Source organism: Ambystoma mexicanum, chromosome 1p (genome assembly GCF_040938575.1).
Source record: "Ambystoma mexicanum isolate Mex_15411 chromosome 1p, UKY_AmexF1_1, whole genome shotgun sequence".
NCBI lineage: Eukaryota > Metazoa > Chordata > Amphibia > Caudata > Ambystomatidae > Ambystoma > Ambystoma mexicanum.
In genome coordinates, this window is record NC_090921.1 from 361,202,080 (window position 1) to 361,221,736 (window position 19,657).

The 19,657-nt window shown below is 49.8% G+C and overlaps 1 protein-coding gene across 2 annotated transcripts in view; it reads right to left on the reverse strand.

Annotated features, from left to right (window-relative positions):
• The window catches only part of USHBP1 (USH1 protein network component harmonin binding protein 1), a 289,807-nt gene that overhangs the window by 11,124 nt on the left and 259,026 nt on the right, over positions 1-19,657 (reverse strand). The gene's annotated exons all lie outside the window — the stretch shown is intronic.

Sequence of the window (19,657 nt, forward strand, 5' to 3'; positions counted from 1 at the left end):
TCTCCATACGCATGGGTGCCAATCCCATTGGGAGGGGACTAGCACATTTTTGCTCAGCAAACATCACTTTCTCCAAAAATGTGGGGTGGAGCTGGTGCACACATGGGCCGTGACCTCGATGCTTACTAGTCCCGGCCACCAGCAACACCTGTCAGTCCCCTTTTCCTCTGCTTCAGAAAGGCTAACCTAGCTGCAATTTCTTTAGGGAGGTAGAGGGTAGGGTGTATGGAGGAAAGGGGACTAAATACAGGAGTACAGTAGTCACTTTAGTAAATACCTTTTACTTACCCCAACGTCTCATATTCTTTCCTAAATACTTATGAGAATAACCAAGTATATATCTCCTAGGGGCAAAGATGGTCAGGAACTATTGAAGCAAATAGATTCTACAGGGCCACCTGCACAAATCTTGTATCTGCATTTAAGTTTGTGTCTATAGAATAGTGTCTGCGAAGGCGGACAGACTACATCATGTATCTGCCTTGATGACATGCCATGGAACCCTTCTCTGGAATGCCACCGAGTTTATATTAGCCCTGACCACTTATGTGAGAATGCCCTTTGGGTGGGTATACCATATACATCTGGAATGCAGACCACTATCCAGCGAGCAATGGATGTCTTGAAAGCCTTAGTCCCTGGATACGAACCTTCGAACATCACCAAAAGTCATCCCTTCTGACATCTTTCGTTCTTTCAATGTGAAGCATGAAGGCCCTTTGAACACTAAGCTTATGCGCGACCCTCTCAGCCCCTCACTGTGGATAATGGAAGAAGTCTCAGAGATACATTTTCTGGTTGATGTGAAAGGAAGAAACTATTTCCGTCAATAAATGTTTGTGTATCCGTAAGACCAGCTTGTCCTTATAAAAGACTGTGGCCCTCATTCCAAGTCTGTCTTTCGGGACCGCCAGACTACAACTATGCCTGCAGGGGCTGTTGCTCCTGGCAGGTCTGACCTGACAGTGGCACTGACCCCTGTTTTTTGCGGAAGCTCAGGCACCATTAGCAATGGTGCCGATGATTCCGTGTCCCCATTCCCGGACTTACACTTTACGCCGCATGAAATCCCGGGCCACCGGGACTGTAATGACCTGGTGGCACCGGGATATCAGGCGGCGGAATGGTGTTACGAGTTCAGCGGAAACCCGCTGGTAACACCGGCGGGCTACCACCGAACTAGTAATGAGGGCTTCACTAAGTTCCTTCGCATCAGCATGAACACTTAACATATGACCCACTGCAGAAGCTGTAATGTAATGACCAAGTGCAACATCTGTAAAAACAGTATTATGTTTTGTAGTATTCACAATGTGTCAACGACTGCGACCATTCCTGTACCTTTGTAACTAAGCTCTTGCAAGCAACAGCGCCTCAATGCCCCTGAGCTGTTTGCGCGCTATATAAATATAAGCAAATAAATAAATAAATAAATGGTTCTGATGAAGCCAAAGCTTGAATTGCACTTTTTCTCCTGGCTGACGTCGCTGCAACCAAGAATGCCATTTTCCAAGCCACAAAACGAACATTTGTTGTTGCCATAGATTCGAGTAGCGTATGCGCAATAGCTGAAAGAACCAAGTTAAGGGGGTACAGCTGCAGAAAACCCTCAAAGTGCCTTCGAATGATAGGGTTGGAAGTACACACGCACAGGTAGGGGGTGCTCCTATATGCACAGAATGCAGCAATGGAAATGCAGCAGGACTCCACCGAAATCCCGGTCTGAGCCAGGTGTGAGATTAAACAAAGCACCTGGTAATGGTTGCATTTTAAGAGGATTGAGTTCCCTCTGCAAAGAAAAATGGCAAAATCGGAGCCACTTTCTCTTGTACTGAGAGCTAGGGGAAAGTTTTCAAGATGTCTGGATGATCTTAAAATTAATGTATCAAGCCAAATCTTCAGGAGCCAGCTGACCAAGGAATGACGGGAGTGGTGAAGGTCCATCCCTTCCTGTTGGAAGAACATCTCCAGAAAGACTGGAAGAAAGAACACCCCGGCTGCAGCCATCTCCATTATATATGAGAACTGCATTCTGGGGGACCAGTGAGGGGTCAACAGGATCATTGAGGCATTCGTAGTCATATGCCATTTGAACACCCCGTTGGGAATGAGAGGAATTGGCTAGAAGGCATATATTTAGCTTCACTGCTCCAAGAAATGAAGAGGGTGCAGCCCAGAGAGGCCGGCCCAAAACCCCTGAAATACAAACCTCTTGCATTTTTTGGCTGCTGTGGCAAACTTGTCCACCATAAGGAGACCTCACCTCTGAAAATGTTGCTGCAGAAGAGAATCATGGGGCTTCCACTCGTGCCTGCAAAGGTCTAGGCAGCCCAGCGTATCCACCTCAGTATTCTTCTCTACTGGGAGGAGGCCCACCCGGAGGAGCAGCCCATCTCCAAGGGCCCACTCACAAATGTTGACTGCCAACCTGCCAAGGGCCATTGATCTGGACCCGCCCTGCTTGGTGATATAGTACAAGCAGGTTATGCTGTCTGTCTGGAGGAACACTCTCCTTCCCGCAACCAAGGGAAGGACCGATTTGAGCGCCAAAAATATTAGTTTGTGTTCCGCACGTTAATGTGCTCTAACTGGTCTAGACCGGACCAAATACTATTATTATTATTGGGTATTTATTGAGCGTGAACCTAGCTTTGGGAAGCAATGGAGCAGTTTACAAGTCCTGGGGAGAAGGACCCAGTGAGGGAAGCAGATATACATGGGAGGAGGAGCGAACAACAGGGATGGGAAGGGCGATCAATTTGGCAGGAATGGATCTACACGCAACCAGGAGAGGAAACAGGGGGGAGAAGATCACACAGTGTCAGGCTATGGAGAGGAGGATGTGTGGACCTAACTGTTAGAGAGCAGCCATTCCTTGTAGAGGAACGTCTGGAGCTCCTTCCTGAAATGTAGAAGAGATGGGGCGAGTCTGGTGTTGATAGGTAGGAGGATCCAGAGTCTTGGGACTGTGGTGGGTCAGAAGAAGGAGTCGGACTCTTTGAGGACATTTCTAAATTACTTTTATTAAATGATAAGAAAACGGCTGATCTTTCCCTATTCTAAATGGGTTTCCTTACTGTTAAGATGAATCTCCTGTAGAGTTAGGTTATGGGCAAGGAAAATATGTATTGATACTAGTGGATTTGCTCTCACGATGGTCTGAATTCAAGGTTGTGAGAGATATCTGTGGTGAAAGTGTGGTGTAGTTCATTCAATTCGTTTTTGCAAGGGGAGGCATACCAGGGAGCCTACTTACTGACAATGGTATGCAGTTCATGGGTGGTTGTTTTTTGGAGTACTTGAAAGAGTGTGGTGTGAAGCACAAAAGGTCAGCATTGTATCATCCAGAGGATAATGGGATGGTGGAAAGGATGAATAGATGTGTAATAGATGCCAATCACATGGCTGTTGCAATGTGGCTTGGACAAAAAGGTGACCATCCATGACAGATTATATGCCTTGCGTATGTCGCCACACTCCATGACAGGTGTGAGCCCATTTGAACTCATGAGAGGGTGTAAGTCGAACACTAAGGTGAGCCCGCCCTGGCTGCAAAGAGAGAGGGAGGTGGATTGTGTGGTGGACGAATGGAGAGGAGTTTAAAGAAAAGAAAGAGAAGTGGGTAATGAGAGGGAATATAAGAATAAAAAGTGGGTGATGAGAGGCAATATGAGACGGGGAAGGAAGGAATTGAGACTGGAGTGCAGAGAAACTATGGGTGAAAATAAAGAAAAGAGTGATCAAGAGGAAGGGAGAATTATACTCTGATCCTGTCCATGTGGTGTCTGTGCTCAATGGTGCAGTGTGTGTTAGTGGTGGACAAGTGTGGAATAAGAGTAGCATTGCAGTGACGAGAAGAGGATATGTTAGGTAAATGAAGATAGGTGTGTTATGATGTTTCTTACTGAGTATAGAGTGTACTGTTGCCAACACTCCATGAAGAATGTTATCTTCAGAATGTATCATATGTTTTGTATTCCTAGCACAGCAGTTGGACAAGAGCAGCTGAGGGAAGAGCTGTGCTGGGGGTCTGTTCCTCATTATCTTAAATAAAGATGGCATATAAAACTACAACCTGCTCTTTGGTTTATATCATTACACTTACCTATGTAAAGGAAATACATGTGCGTGTCTGTCATCAAGAAGTCCCAAAGAAAGAAAAGTACTCCATCCAAACTATCCCCCTAAAATAGTAACCCTAAACGATTTCACCCGATTAGCTTGATTCTTCTGATGTACCAGTCTTTCCGATGGCCTCTTGTCTTTTTTATCTGGTTAGTATTTATCCCATACAACCTTCATTTATTGTCTCTCGTTACTTCTTTCATTAGTAATTGTAATTCCTTCACAACACTCTGCAGTTTGATATTCTCTTTGGTGAAGTATTTGTGGCAACCTTCCACGAGATACTTCCTCACTTGTTGGTTGGGATTTTTAGGACTCGCACAGTCTATTGAACCAGGCTGTCTCAGCTTGTCTGGTGTTTCTTTCCCTTTTGTATTTCCCCACTTATGGATTCTCCCCTTTTTTGCACTTTCTGCACTTGTCTTTACAGCTTCTTGGTCGTATAATATCTTCCCTTTGTTATTAGGTTTTGCTTTCGAATCTTGATAGGCTTTTAAGGCAGGGTTAGCTCAGTCCCCTCTTTCCCAGGTTTTTACCGTTCCAATTACATAGGTTTAAGTTAGGAAAATCTTCATAAGTACTGGGACAAGTTTCTCGTCTCGTCTTCCGTTGCCCTGGCGACCTCCCACTTCTCCCCGTTACCTCGCTGCCAGTTGGTGAACGTTGCAATCTCTTGCGTTTGCTGAGTGATCTTCTCCGGTACTTGGTCTATCCTTTTGCTTTGTCGCGCCATTGTCCTCAGATGTCCTTCTGCCGTACACAAAGTGTTTTGCTGGGAAGCTGACCACATTCCCAATGTGTCTCTCCTTCTCTTTGTTGGTCTCCCATTCTCGGCTTCCCTTACGCTGAGTATGGACAACAAGCTCATGCTTTCAGTTGCCTTGTTAGATGGTCTCAGCTTGTTCTGTTGGGCACCCTGTGGACCACAGTTGGGACCTGGTATTGCCACCACCTGCTGCGGGACTCTGCCTTACACTGGTTATCCGTAGGATATGCCAGGCTTCCAGCATCTCACTTTGGCCTTCAGCCAATCTTCGAAAGTCGCAGGCTCCGCGACTACTCTCTGGTCCAACCCTTCCAAGCATGCTCACGTCAGGGGCTTCCCAGGCTTAAGGTAATCTCTGCTTCTTCAGAATCCCCCACTCGTCCCAGTTAGGAATGTGTTTTCTCTTAAAGAGATATTCTCATTTCCCTATTCAGGCTGGCATAGTCCCTTCAGCCAAACAACTATATGGTACATTAGTCTTTGTAGTCATTAGTCCCATGTATACTACTAAGCTGGGTGGTTTAAGGAGTTCCTCACAGGAACGGGAGTCCTTGTCCCTTAATGGCAAGTCTCTCTCAGTAAGGTACCACTTGGCCAGACCCTTTGGGAGGGTCTTGCGGAGCCGACTTACTTCCCTAGCCTCAAAGGGAGAGGCTCCCCCTTGGGGAGGAGGGACAACACCTTTGATTCGTCAAAGGATGTAGTCAGAGAAGGCCTGCATTCTGGTTCTTTCCTTCCTGCTCCATCGGAGTTCAAGACTGCACATGTCCTTGCTTCTGGTGGATCGTAGGCCTCTGGATATCCTGAATTTCTCAGTGAGTTATCTTGGGGACTTCAGTGTGACAGCCTTGTACATGATGCAGCGGGATTTAAAGATGATACAGGCTTGCAGCGGGAGCCAATGCACTTCAACAAGGGTCAGGTTGATGCGCTTGAATTTGCAGCGTCCTTTGATGAGTCATGATGCAGCATGCAGGACACATCTCAGGGGTTACAGGGTAGTTTGCGGAAGACCTTCCAAAAGACCATTGCCACCTGTTAAAAGGCAGGTTCCAGGCTCTTTAAGATATCTTCAAGTAAGTTTATTTCCAAGTTCTTAGTTACATATCCACATGAAGACATAAAGGACATAAGCTGTGACAAACACCGGCTCCCATCACCCAGGGCCAGCCAGCTGTAACTGTCACTGAATAGAGCACTCACTAAGAAGATTCTATCATCCGCACACAAACATTCCACATGACATCACCAGCTACATCACCACAGACAGGCACAATACAACACCACCCTCCAGGTGAGAGAGAACCAATACTTGGACAGCAGATCTGAAGTTGTTTTCTGGGATGAAGGGCTTGATTCTTCGCAGGTGCCAAGATTGGTACCAGGCCATTTGTGTTTTCCTTGCTATGTGCTGTTTGAAGGAGAGATGTTTGTCGATGTCGAACCCAAGGGACTTGGCACAGGTGGCCCGCTGCGGTGTGAAGACCTCAAGGTACATACCAGAGAGCCAGGACTTGATGCCAGGGTGTTCATTGTTGTTGGTGCGCAGTAGGAATTCAGTCTTGGAGGGGTTGAGCTTCAGGCAGGCACTAGATATCCACGACTGGTTCAAAGAGAGACAGGCCTAGAGTCTGTGGATGTCTTCGATGGTGGATATCTTGAGGTTGAGCTGTGTGTCATCTGTATATTGGTGGATGTGGATGTTGTGTGGAGAGAGGAGGGTGTCACGCGGTTCCATGTAAAGATTGAAGATCACTGTGGAGAGGATGGATCCTTGTGGGGCTGCACATGTGATTGGTAGAATTGGTGATCTGAAGGAATCCATGTGTACAAACTGATGGCAATTATCAAGGTAGGATTTGAATCAGCCGAGGACGATCTCACGGATCCCCATGCAGTCATTTAGATTGTCAGTGAGTGTCTGGCGGTCTACTGTGTCGAATGCTGCTGAGAGGTCAAGAAGAACCAGCAGGAAAGGATGGCCACCATTGAGGATTTTACGGGCATCATCAGTCACCTTGATGGTAGCATTTCTGTGCTAAATCTGGGTCTGAAGTTAGATTGGTAGGGCTGAAGGAGGTTGTTGGCTGCAATGTGTTGGAGGAGTTGGATGGCTACTGCTTTCTCAAGGATCTTACCTAGGAAGGGAAGATGGGTGATGGGCCGGTAGTTGCTGAGGTCGGCCGGACTCAGTATTGGTTTCTTGAGAAACAGGAGGATTTGTCCATTCTTGATTTTTGAGGGGAAGGTGCCTTGAGTTAGGGAGCTGTTGATGATTGTCAGGTAAGGGAGGAGTGCAGCAATCAGAAGGGTCTTGAGTATGGAGGCCAGGAGGATGTCTGTGTACGATATGATCTTGAGGGATGTCAGGGTGGCAGCAAGGTCTTCCATAGTGAGTGTCTTGGTAGTGTGCAGGTAGTTGAAGTTTTGCCAGGTGCAATGTGCAGTGTGCTATCAATTGTAGCGTTGGTGTCTATGTGTTGGCGGATTATGCAGATCTACTTGATGAAGAGTTGATGGTGGTTTTTCAACCGAGTGTGCTACGAGTGGGTCAGGCAGCGGGTTGATGCAGAGCTTGATGGCTTTGAAGAGGGCTCTGCTTTACTTGTTCACCTGGGCTATGGTGGTTTGGTAGTAGTTAGCTTTGGCAGTCTGATCAGTCATCTGTTTGTAGTACAGAGTTCCTTGAGCAGGGCGAGATCGGTTGCGCTACAGGCATGAGTGGCAGATTTACAATCTTATAAATGGACACATTTAGGAAACTGTGGAAGTGATCCTTTGCCTAAACTGGATAGCCAAAGGCTCACACCAGTGGTGTGTCTGTATACATAAACCCACACATAGTTCGTGTATACAGACATTTTACTGTAAGGGCGAGTGTTGTGACAAATTAAATGAGCAGCAAGCCCTGTATGTATTACATGCTCCGAGGGGTTGCATGCTTGTATCACTTTCACAGACATATTTGTCAAATATAGAAAACTGAGGTAATTCTTATGTTCCAGAAATGCTCTTTGTTTTATGGAAAGGAGACAAGAACCCACATTGGTGATATTTCTCACCTTCCCTTTTCTCCTAGGTGATGCATTAACAGTATGAAGGTCATTTACTTACTGAGTAAACTGTTAATTTACTGAGTGAATAACTGATTTAGTACAAACAGCTATTTAATTACACATCAAGCCAGAACGGGATTTATTTTGAATATGCAGTCTGGATGCGAACAAGACTGTCTGACCGTATACAGATTGACACAAAATACAAGTTTGCAGGGGCTCATGATGTATTGTTAGGGGCAGGCAGCCATTACTGAAATTGGCTGCCCCCACTTCAAGCCTTGTCTTGCACCCTTTGGGCCGCCCCATCAGCACTCAGGCCATGTCCCCTTGTTACAGTTCTCTACAAGTTCTTATTCAACTTAATGCACTGTGTAGTGCTTTCATAGATTGCCTCAAGAACCCACTAACGTGCAGAGAATGTTCAAGGTTTTTAGTGAAGATTTTGAAATGGGACTTGTTAAGGGCCCTCTCGCTCTCTAGTCTCCCGTGAACAGTTCCCTCCGTAGCCCAGTGGTTTCGAAAACCACAGGATTGTCCTTAGAGATCGGTAGCCCCTACTACATAATAAATGACTTATAGTCGTGATGGCCTAAATGCAAAGTCTTACTTATCTAACTTCCTCGGTGAGCAATCTAGATGAGTCCTTACCCACGTTCCTCAATAAGGATGTTCTCAAGAACAGTTGCCATCCAATCACCCAGGCCCCACTCTGTCCTTTCCTTGCACACTTTTGTAGTCCTCAATCTGTTTTTCTATTGTTCCTTTCCCTCTGTAATACTCTTGACCTTCTCCTTCACCCGCTCTTCTTTTACTCTCCCTCACTCTTCTTCTCACTGTCTCTCTGATGTTCTTCTTCTACTCCTACCCTCCTGCTTCTTGCCTCCTTTCTCCATTCTACTACTCTCCCCTCCACTACTCTCCGCTGCGCTCTACTACTCTCCCCTCTCTGCTCTAATACCCTCGCTTCTCTCCTACACTCCCCTCTCTGCTATACGACTTTCACCTCTCCACCCCAGTATTGTACACCCCACCCACACCTTCTCCCACAATCACCCTCCTTTCACTCTCCCAGTCACCTTCCCACCTAATCTCATTCACCCATGCCTTTCTTCTGTTAGTTCCACTCACTCACTCACCTCACACACTCTCACCCCACGTACCACTTTCTTCCACCAACCAATACCTGACCTTGCACATCACTCTTCTTGACCGTATTGCCTCCAATTGATCTGCTAGTCCTCCTCCTCCCTTGATCTCACCCAAAAAACTCACCTTGTTCTGTTCCCCCTGTCCCCTTTAACATTGCACGGCCACTGCCATTGACGTCCCTGGTACGCTGGTTCACCTGGCCAACCGCTGCCTTCCTTCTCCTTAGGGTTTGGGATACAGGTATCCAAACAGATATAATATACTTTAAGCCCCATCCATTTCTTGTACGCAGGTCAGCTGGTATTCGACAATGGCGGATTGCTTAAAATGTAGTCAATTGATTGGGGGCGTGGCCAATGCTGCCCATAATGGCCACCTTCTAATCACACTCCGGCTGCCCCAAGGAAAATAAGCCCTCTCCCCCAGTAATGCGGCGCAACCTGTAAGACACAGAAGGGGACGCGGGAGACAGAGAGGTTTGCCACGCAGTGGGTTCGCTGGGGTTACGGCAATCGCAGAAATTGAGTGTTCCCGTGGGGGGTGGAGGACCTGCGGCAGCAGCTTGCTTGGGCACTGGGGACAGTGTGCTGCCACTGAAACATGACACGGTCCATGTCCCAGCAGGTGGGGAACTTGGGGCGCACCTCCCAAGGTCCTGTTCTGCAGGTCACGGAGTGAGAGAGTGGGCTGCCCAGCGCTCTCCGGCAGGCTGTGTAGAGTGGTTCACCAGTGGTGCACACGGTAGCAAAAGCTACCATTTACGGAGGATGATCTCCCAGAGGATAAGTGGACACAGGTCTGCAGGAGCGGTCTGCCGTTCCACGGTTAGCTTTCAGTATGTGGAACAAAACTTTAAAGTGCTCTCAAGGTGGTATATCACCCCTAATAGGGAGGCACACATAAGGGTTCTGTAGGAGATGTTGCGGGGGGGGGGGTACCTTTCTACATATCTGGTGGAGCTGCCCAAGACTACTACCCTACTGGACGGAAGTAGTTCAACTACTGCAGAGGGTGACTGGCATCTGCCTCCCCAACACACCAGAGGCCTGCATACTGGGCCTTATAGAAACTAAAAAGTGGCACTCGGGCAGCAGCTAGATGACCCTTAACCCTTAACAACAGACTGAATACGTTTTATCATAAATGGAGCTGCTAAATATCTAATAAAGACCATACATGGCCGTCCCGAGTAAGAGGCCTGGGTCTACTGAACACCCACTAGGCCAGAAGCCTTGGGCTATAGGACCCCTCTCACTGGAAATATCGGAGGATGGTTAGTCTGGTCATGGGCGGGCACTCAGATTCCTCAAAGTCTGATTGCACTGCCTATACATGTGGACATCATGGCTTTCGATCCGTTGTTCCTGGTGAAATGAACTGCGATACTTGATTGGGCCTAAACAACAGTAGCATTTCTGTATAGTGGATGTTGGATCTTGTTTCCTTTCCTGATCTTATATCTGTACTTTTGTTGGTATTCTCTTTTTGCCTGATCCTCACTTAGTCTCTTGCTCTCTTCCACTTTCTTTTTCTCTTTTAACAAGATGAAATGCATGTCATAGCATCCAAGTAGGTTTTGACACAGGACGGTGGAATTTACTTTGTTGGACGTCTGTCAAATCATTTTAGTATTAGTTTTGAGGCAGGGAAACCCCTCTTACATGTTAGGGACAGTAAGGAACGATATCTAAAATCATGCCACCTTTGTATCAGCATCCTTCGTTGACACCCATACACCTGCCAACACAATTCAGAGACTTCCTCTACTTACTCATTAACATGAAATGCAAATCATATTAGGCGAGAAGTGTAAGATGGCAGAATAGCAGCAAAATACCTGGCAGATTGTTACAATAAAAGGGATTGAACAGGCCATCGTTTTTGTTTACCTATAAGTTGATGGTTTGCAATTTCATTTTCTCCTGTTGAGTCTTTGCACATCACTGAGCCACACAAAGCAATACAGGCGGAGCATTGATTTCACTTTCATGTATCCAACCATGCTCGTTCCTCAGTTGGTTAAATAGAAACATTGAGACAGGACGACTTGCCATTGCTACCATCTGCTTTTTTTCAAATTGCATTTTAGTGTAGCTGGCGTGACAGAGCAAGACAGCAGAGATGCGGTAAAGTCTTTGTGAGAAGTAGTGCAATCCTATAGAAAGCAAACATCACTTCTTGTATAGCACTTTTTTGGCCTTGCTAAAAGCAAAGCAGGATATGTATATCCTTTTCAATTGGAACACATTTTTTTCTCACAGACAGGAGTCCCCATTCTCTCACCATACATATACTCATTTCTACTTGTCTCAGTTTTACTTCTTCGCCACACTGTAAGGTTTGCTCAGTGGTAGCGCAATAGCAAGATTTTCGAACACAAACCAGCATAAGCAGTACAGGCAGAGTCACTGCACGATTTCCATACACATATAACATACAGAGAAGGGGCAGCATTAAAGCAACGTTTCCTCTGACACATAGAAACTGTATAGAACAGTGCAGAACTAGTGCAAGCTTCCATGACACACCACAGTTTATTTATTTATTATTTATTATTTATTTTTTGGGTATTTATAATCCACCTATAAACAATGGGGGTCATTACAAGTTGGCCGGTATCCCTGTGGTAAATCTGCCAGGATATTAGCGCCGGATCACAAGTTGCAGTACTGCTGTAAATCCCCATTGTATTTGAGTGCATGGGACTCAATGAGGCATTTGCAGAGCAATTACCACGGCGGTAATTGTGCCGTGGTAATTGCGCCAAAAATGGGCAGAAGTTCGGCGCATTGACCTCGTGCTGAAAGCTGGAGGTGAATGCTCCGAGGTTCGCTCAAACTCGGGATTGGGCGGAGCAGTAATGCAGCGGCAATAGCGTTACTGCTGCATTGTTACCGCCCAACCCCTGATGAGATGCAACATGACAAGAGGGTGGGGGAACAGGGGAGGACTAAAACAAACAATCCTACTAGGCCTTATGACATTCGGCACGTGCCAGTGCAGTGAGAGAAGGGCAGGGGGAGGGGAGGGTGGACTGCCGGTCAGGGCGGACAGGTCAGTGAGAAATAAATGAGTGCCCTGGGAGGCCGGGTGGACAGTGCTAGGGGAAAGTGAGAGTGGAAGGGATGGAAGGTCCATGAGCTAAGTGCGAGGTAAAGGGCTGGAAGGGCTACAGGGTACAGGCCTAGCCAAGCAAGTGCGGGGGGAGGCGCAAGGAAGGGCAAGTACAGGTTGGGGGAGGTTCAGGGAGACCAAGTGCAGGGGCAGACTGGAAAGGGGGGGCTGGAGCCCTGAAGACTCTGAAGAAACCAGACAGCCAGTCAATGAGTAGACAGGGACATTAGCAGGGGAGGGGGAGAGGGAAGGAAGAAAAGAAAAGGAAGGTCTTGATAAGCTTCTAGAACGTAAGGAGATCCGGCTCAAGTCTGAGAGGGGCTGGGAGGCCATTCTAGAGGGAGGCACTTGCAGAGGAGAGAGATCTACCCCCCAATCTCGGCTTGGAAAAGCGTTTGATCTACAGAGAGTTAGAGCTAGACGACCGAAGGGTCCTAGCAGGGAGGTATTTGGGGAGAGAGAGTTGGATGTAGAGGGGTCCCAGGTCCCAGAAAGCCTTGTGGATGATGCAGGGGGTCTTGAACTTGATCCTCGTAGCAACCAGGAGCCAGTGGAGAGAGTTTAGGGCTGGAGAGGTGCGGTCCCGGGCTTGAGGCGAAGGATAAATCCTGCAGTCCTATCTGGATTAGTTGAATGGGGCGAAGGGAGGAGTTAGGCAGATTGAGGAAGAGGCTGTTGCAGTAGTCCAGCCTGGAGAGAACCAGAGTTCTGGAGACAATGAATTTCTAGTGGACAGTGAGGAAAGGGAGAATGCCTCTGAAGAGGTGCAGCTGAAAGTGGGCCTTCTTGGCAAGGTCCGTGATGTGAGAAGAGAAGGAGAGAGAGGAGTCGGAGATGACACTAAGAGGGTAATTCATAGAATTACGCAGAAAAGTGTCGCAAGCGGCTGGCGCAGAGTGTCCGCGTGCGATTGACTGCGCCAGGCACGTGCGATAAAACCGATTTCCGCGCACAGCGTATTCATGGATTTCATGCTCCCAAACCAGCCGTGGCGCAGAGTATCGCAGCGACCCTGCAGCAGCGCCAGTAACGCCCCCAAGAACGCCCTCGCGCAAGGAAAAGCCAGCAAAATCGCTAAATCATCGCAAAGGGCTGCGCTAACTCTGGACCAGTTCACAGGGCAGCCAAACAAGGAACGCAAAGCGGGTAACGTGCATATCAGGGGTACACGTGAAGTCATACACGCGATTAGCCAGGGTACGTGTATTACAGGGGTACGCGGGAAGTTTAACACGCGATTGGCCAGGGTACGTGTATTACAGGGGTACGCGGGAAGTTTAACACGCGATTAGCCAGGGTAAGTGTATTACAGGGGTACACGTGAAGTCATACACGCGATTAGCCAGGGTACGTGTATTACATGGGTACGCGGGAAGTTTAACACGCGATTGGCCAGGGTACGTGTATTACAGGGGTACGCGGGAAGTTTAACACGCGATTAGCCAGGGTAAGTGTATTACAGGGGTACGCGGGAAGTTCAACACGCAATTAGCCAGGGTACGTGTATTACAGGGGTACGCGGGAAGTTTAACACGCGATTGGCCAGGGTACGTGTATTACAGGGGTACGCGGGAAGTTTAACACGCGATTGGCCAGGGTACGTGTATTACAGGGGTACGCGGGAAGTTATACACGCGATTAGCCAGGTTACGTGTATTACAGGGGTACGCGGGAAGTTTAACACGCGATTAGCCAGGGTAAGTGTATTACAGGGGTACACGTGAAGTCATACACGCGATTAGCCAGGGTACGTGTATTACATGGGTACACGGGAAGTTTAACACGCGATTGGCCAGGGTACGTGTATTACAGGGGTACGCGGGAAGTTTAACACGCGATTAGCCAGGGTAAGTGTATTACAGGGGTACGCGGGAAGTTCAACACGCAATTAGCCAGGGTACGTGTATTACAGGGGTACGCGGGAAGTTTAACCCGCGATTAGCCAGGGTAAGTGTATTACAGGGGTACACGGGAAGTTCAACACGCAATTAGCCAGGGTACGTGTATTACAGGGGTACGCGGGAAGTTTAACACGCGATTGGCCAGGGTACGTGTATTACAGGGGTACGCGGGAAGTTTAACACGCGATTGGCCAGGGTACGTGTATTACAGGGGTACGCGGGAAGTTATACACGCGATTAGCCAGGGTACGTGTATTACAGGGGTACGCGGGAAGTTTAACACGCGATTGGCCAGGGTACGTGTATTACAGGGGTACGCGGGAAGTTATACACGCGATTAGCCAGGGTACGTGTATTACAGGGGTACGCGGGAAGTTTAACACGCGATTAGGCTGGGTGGGTCCTCACAGGTGTTCCCTGTACACCCTCCACGGCCCCTGCAGGCAGCCTACAAAACAGGGGACTACCCTGCACACCTGCTCATGTCCCCCTGCACCCCCACCCCCCCAGCAGTGCAGGGGCAGCCTCCACCAGGCCCCCACTCATGTCTCCCACCACCCCCACCCTCCCGCCACCAGGGGCAGCCTCCACCAGGCCCCCACCCATGTCTCCCACCACCCCCCGCCACCAGGGGCACTCTCCACCAAGCCCCCACCCATGTCTCCCACCACCCCCACCAGTGCAGGGGCACCCTCCACCAGGCCCCCACCCATGTCTCCCAACACCCCCACCCACCAGCACTGTGGGGCACGTGGCCAGCAGGCAGTCAGGCAGCAGCAGATGGCAGGTGGGAGCGTGCTCAGGGCTCTGGGGGGCAGTAATTTCGCCTCCTGGCCAGGAGCGTGGTCTCTCGTGTGTGAACGCGTGGACAGCCTGATAGGTAGTGAAATCCCACACGTCAGCAAAGGCCCTTAGCGCGTAAACCCGTCAACAGCATATGCGCGCCTATAGTCACCTGCACGTGCAGGAAATTGTTGCGTGACACGTCCCAGTGTCAAAGCGTGTGATTGGTGAAAATGGAAGTACACGTAGAAGTGACAAAGCGTGTGATTGGTGAAAATGGATCTACACGCAGGAGTGACAAAGCGTGTGATTGGTGAACGTACACGCCGCGTAAGTGACGCTGTACGTGTGGGCCTGTATATAAGGTACATGTAGAACACCATTTCCTTGTACGTGCTTTTCGTGGAGAGCGAGTGGGTGAAATCTGTACTTCTTGTCGTTTCACACGCGATTTACTTCACAGCGTTTCCAGTTCGTATTCCCTGTTACCTCTGACAGCTTTTTCTCTTTTTTCTCTTTTACTGGTTTACCTGGGCCTGTTCCCTCAAACAGTGTCCCCTTCTACTGTTGTCCTGTCTTCTCAGACAGCGTACACATCTTCTTTTGGCGGGGGTTTAGCCAGCCAAACGCGCTCATTCTTCACGCTCTTTTACCTGGCAGACGGTGAGTCACGCACGTATCCAACTTCTGTGCTTGCCCCGTGTGTTGCCTACCCCTTCAGAGGTCATTCTAGGCTGCGTGTGACACGCATACGTTCATTCTTGTGTTACTGGGTGCCACAGCGTAGTGCAGGTTTTTCTTTCTGCACACGTGGTCTAGGAGGGGTTGCGTGCACGTCATCTCCCTTTTTTGGGCCTCCTGTGCGTTGCGTGACCCGTCATCTTTCCCCAGGGGTTACAATCAGCCGTGCTAGGGTACAATTACCATCTGGTACCCAACCCCTTTGACCCCCAATTGCCCAGGACAATTGTCTACAGCCACTCCCATACGCACATTAATATCAGTGCCATGGCTGGGAGGCGAGGATTCCGTAAGGGTGGCAAAGGTGGAAGAGCCACAAGTGGTGGCCGTGGTGGATCCGGTAGGGGACGTGGTCGTAACTTGCAGGGTGAGCCTGTCCCCCCATGTGTGGAGGACCAGTCAAGGGCACCCATCATCCCCCCCCCCCCTCCCCCCCCTTCCCCCCTCCTGTTGAGGCTGAAGTGGCTGACACCATCCATGCTCAGCCCTTGTTGGACCAGCCCATTGTGGCACCAGACCTGGCTGACTCCATGGCTGACTTCCAGGTCAGCAGGGCTACGACACGTGCGCTGGTGCACGTTGATGCCATCATGCCACGTGGATCTGGGGCAGCAAGGTCATCTGCTGCACCAAGGAGGCAGGGCGGAGTGGCTGCAGGGGCAGCTGCGGCTCCATCCACCCCAGCCCTCACACACCCAGCCAGGACAGTGTCGGTCCTAGTCCATGCTGCTGACATTCCCCCTGACACCATCACACTCGAGCCAATGCCTGCACCAACTCCCATGCTGAGTGTGCAATCCCACACTCCTGATACAGAGTCCACCAGGGCTCCTGCCCCTAGTGTCCAGAGCGGCGCAGGACACTCAGGATCACCACCACCTTCCAAGCGGAAGAGGAAGAGTGCTCGTCCGGCACAGGCTGATGCCCCAGACACGGCTACACAGTCCGGCCCGTCCAGGAAGCCCAGCTTCACGGATGACGAACTGAATGCACTTGTCGAGTATGTGTCCGGACATGACAACGAGATGGTCATTGTTGCAGGATCCAAGACCACACCTGCACAACGCCAGGCACACTGGCAGACCGTTGCCGACATCGTAAGTGCCCTTGGAATCGTGAGGCGCACAGCCAATGATTGCTATAAGCGCTGGAATGACCTAAAGCGCAGGGCAAAGAGTAAGCTGGCCTCAAGTCATGCCGCAACTCTAGTGACTGGAGGTGGGTCTCCAGTAGTAGACATGGAACTCACTCCACATGAGTCAGTCGCTGGGACCTACGTCACGGAGGAACAGATCCAAGGCGTGGGAGATCTGGCTGATTACGAGGCATTGTCCGGTGAGTGCACATGCATGTGTGTGTCATACATGTGCATGGTGTGTGTGTGAGGGCTTCTGTTTGGGTGGCAGGAGAGAGTGTGTGCGCCTCAGTCGTATGGGTCAGCCATGTGCTTCATGCAATACTTCCTGCACAGCTGCATTTGGCCATAGCAGTATCCCTTCTGCCAACAGTAGACATCTAGCACAACTGCACGCCAGTTGCCCTTGAAGTGTCACCTTGACACAACAGATTTGCTTATTTTTCACTGTTCATTCAGTCAGTTTGTTTGCATTCCACCACTTTCACTAGGCATGTCGCTGTCCACTAGTCACATGTCTGACATGGGTATGGTAAAGGGGAGTGACTTTGTTACCTGGATATCATTTGTACACACATGTCCCTGTGCAATTTGACCATTACAGACTGGCAGCTCCAGGTGAAAAATCTGACCTGTTAGAATCAGAAAAGCTATTACATGCGGGAACTGGACTGAATGAATAGGTGCTGCCCTCCTCTCCATCTTCACTCAATAGCAATGGTACATGCCATCTGTGTGATGGCATGTGTGTTTCACCTGCCAATCACAGGCCAATGTGTGATGCCACTGCCAGGCAGCATGCAGAAAATTTGTTCATCTTCCATCTTGGTGTCATCAGTGTGTGCCGTTTGCCTGCACTTCATACGCAGTGTGGGTGCATGCATGGGAGGGTTTTAGTCATGTGGGACATGTCAATCAAGTACTGGTTCTCTTGCTTCTCAGCCCTCAATGTGTGCCATGGTGCTAATGCCTGTTTCCATTACTTTGTTTTCATGTCTTTGCAGGGGAAGACGCACCTGATACTGCTGGGGTTGTGGAGATGGTGCAGACCCAGGAGGTGTCCCAGGGCCGACCAACCACCAGTGAGGGACGTGGTGTGGTGGTGGGGGAGAACCCACAAGTGCTGCAGGTCGTGCTCTCAAGGGGTGTCTCTGGCTGCACCTCCCCCGAGCTGTACTCAGGTGTTGATTCGGATGAGACCTACGTGCCGTCGCTGGTGAGTGTTCCAGGGAGGGATTCTGTTCTGTCTCACCCACCTGCACCAGGGTCAGTACCCTCCATGGGGATGTCAGTGTTGGCAGCTACGCCTTCGGTGGTTACGGATGCAGGGTCACACTCCGCGACATCTGATCCTGTTCCTGGGCCAGCAGATCAGAGGGGGAATGCAGTCCTGCAGCCTCAGGCAGTGCCGGCACAGCAAGGCGCAGTTCGCCTTGCCCCAGACAGGTGTGGTGCCCGCCGACGTGGTGGCCGTACGCCACCTGGCAATACCGCATGGGAGCAATCCATTTACGGTATGGCTACCCAACAGGCTGCATCATCCGAGATGATGGCTCAGGCCATGGATAGGGTGGCCACTTCCATTGTCCCCCCAGAAAGGCTGATGGAGCGACTAGAGCAGGCAACTGACTCCATCTGCCAGTCACACAGGGAGGACATGTTGGGGTCCAACAGGGACAGGCGGGCGGCACTGGCGACTCTGCAGGAGGCCATCTCCATTGAGTCCCAGGGCCACAGGGAAGCCCTGAGGCAGGAGCTCCTACACCTCAGGACGACTCTTGTTGAGCTTGAGGCTTCAACACACCAAAGGACAGAACAGCAGCTGGAGCGTCTCACCCATACGCTCTCAGCTGAGATGCAGGCAACGAGGGCGGAGGTCCGGGCATCCCGTGAGTTGTTGCATGGGGACCTCCGCACACTCATCCTCCAGAACCAGACCTACCACACCCGCATGCTTGCAGCCATGGAGGAGCAGACTAGGGCCTTGCGTGGGCTGCCTCCCATAGTGCAACCACCTCCGGATGCAGCTGCACAGGGTGATAATAGCGACAGCAGTGACACTCCCACAATAGGGTAGCCGTGTGGGCCATGAGCCCATGGAGGTGTTTTATTTTCCCAGGATCCACGCAGGTGGGTTCTGGTGTGCATCCTGTCCTCGGACCTCCTGGGTGGCCTCCCCAACCCCCCCGGGCCCATCAATGGCCATTTTTGATTGTTTCTTATTTTTATTTTGATTTTGATTTCTTTTATTCCCAATTGTTTTGGGAGGATCTGTTGGCTCCGATCTGTTGGCTCCAATCTGTTGGCTCCGATCTGTTGGCTCCGATCTGTTGGCTCCGATCTGTTGGCTCCGATCTGTTGGCTCCGATCTGTTGGCTCCGATCTGTTGGCTCCGATCTGTTGGCTTCCGTGGTTCCTGTGGGCATACGCTGCATTGTGGCTGGGCACATGCAGGCTTGTAATGTATTTGGTTCAGATGCTTGGGTTTGAGTCACACACACCCCTCCTGCTTCCCGTTTCCATGGGCTTGCAAAGGGTGTGCCCAAGTGACAGTGAATTACACAGTGACGTTGGACTCCCATGAGCTGTGTGGCCAGTCTGTAGTCAATACTGTGTATACATTCCTAGTGCATATTGCTGTTGTGTTGTACACTGCATGTTGCATTGATGTGTAACTCTTCTTCTGTGTCTACCTCCCAATTTGCAGGTCCCTTCCTCAAGTCCACACAAGGACCTCTAGTCTGGCGATGGGGACCATGTTGGCAGCAGTGCACCTACAACTCTACATGGCGCCAACACTGCACAGTTGGTAGTGGTGGGAGTGCAGGCATTTCCAGGTGGTGAGACTACTAATATGTTACATTTTTGATGTCATGTTAATGGT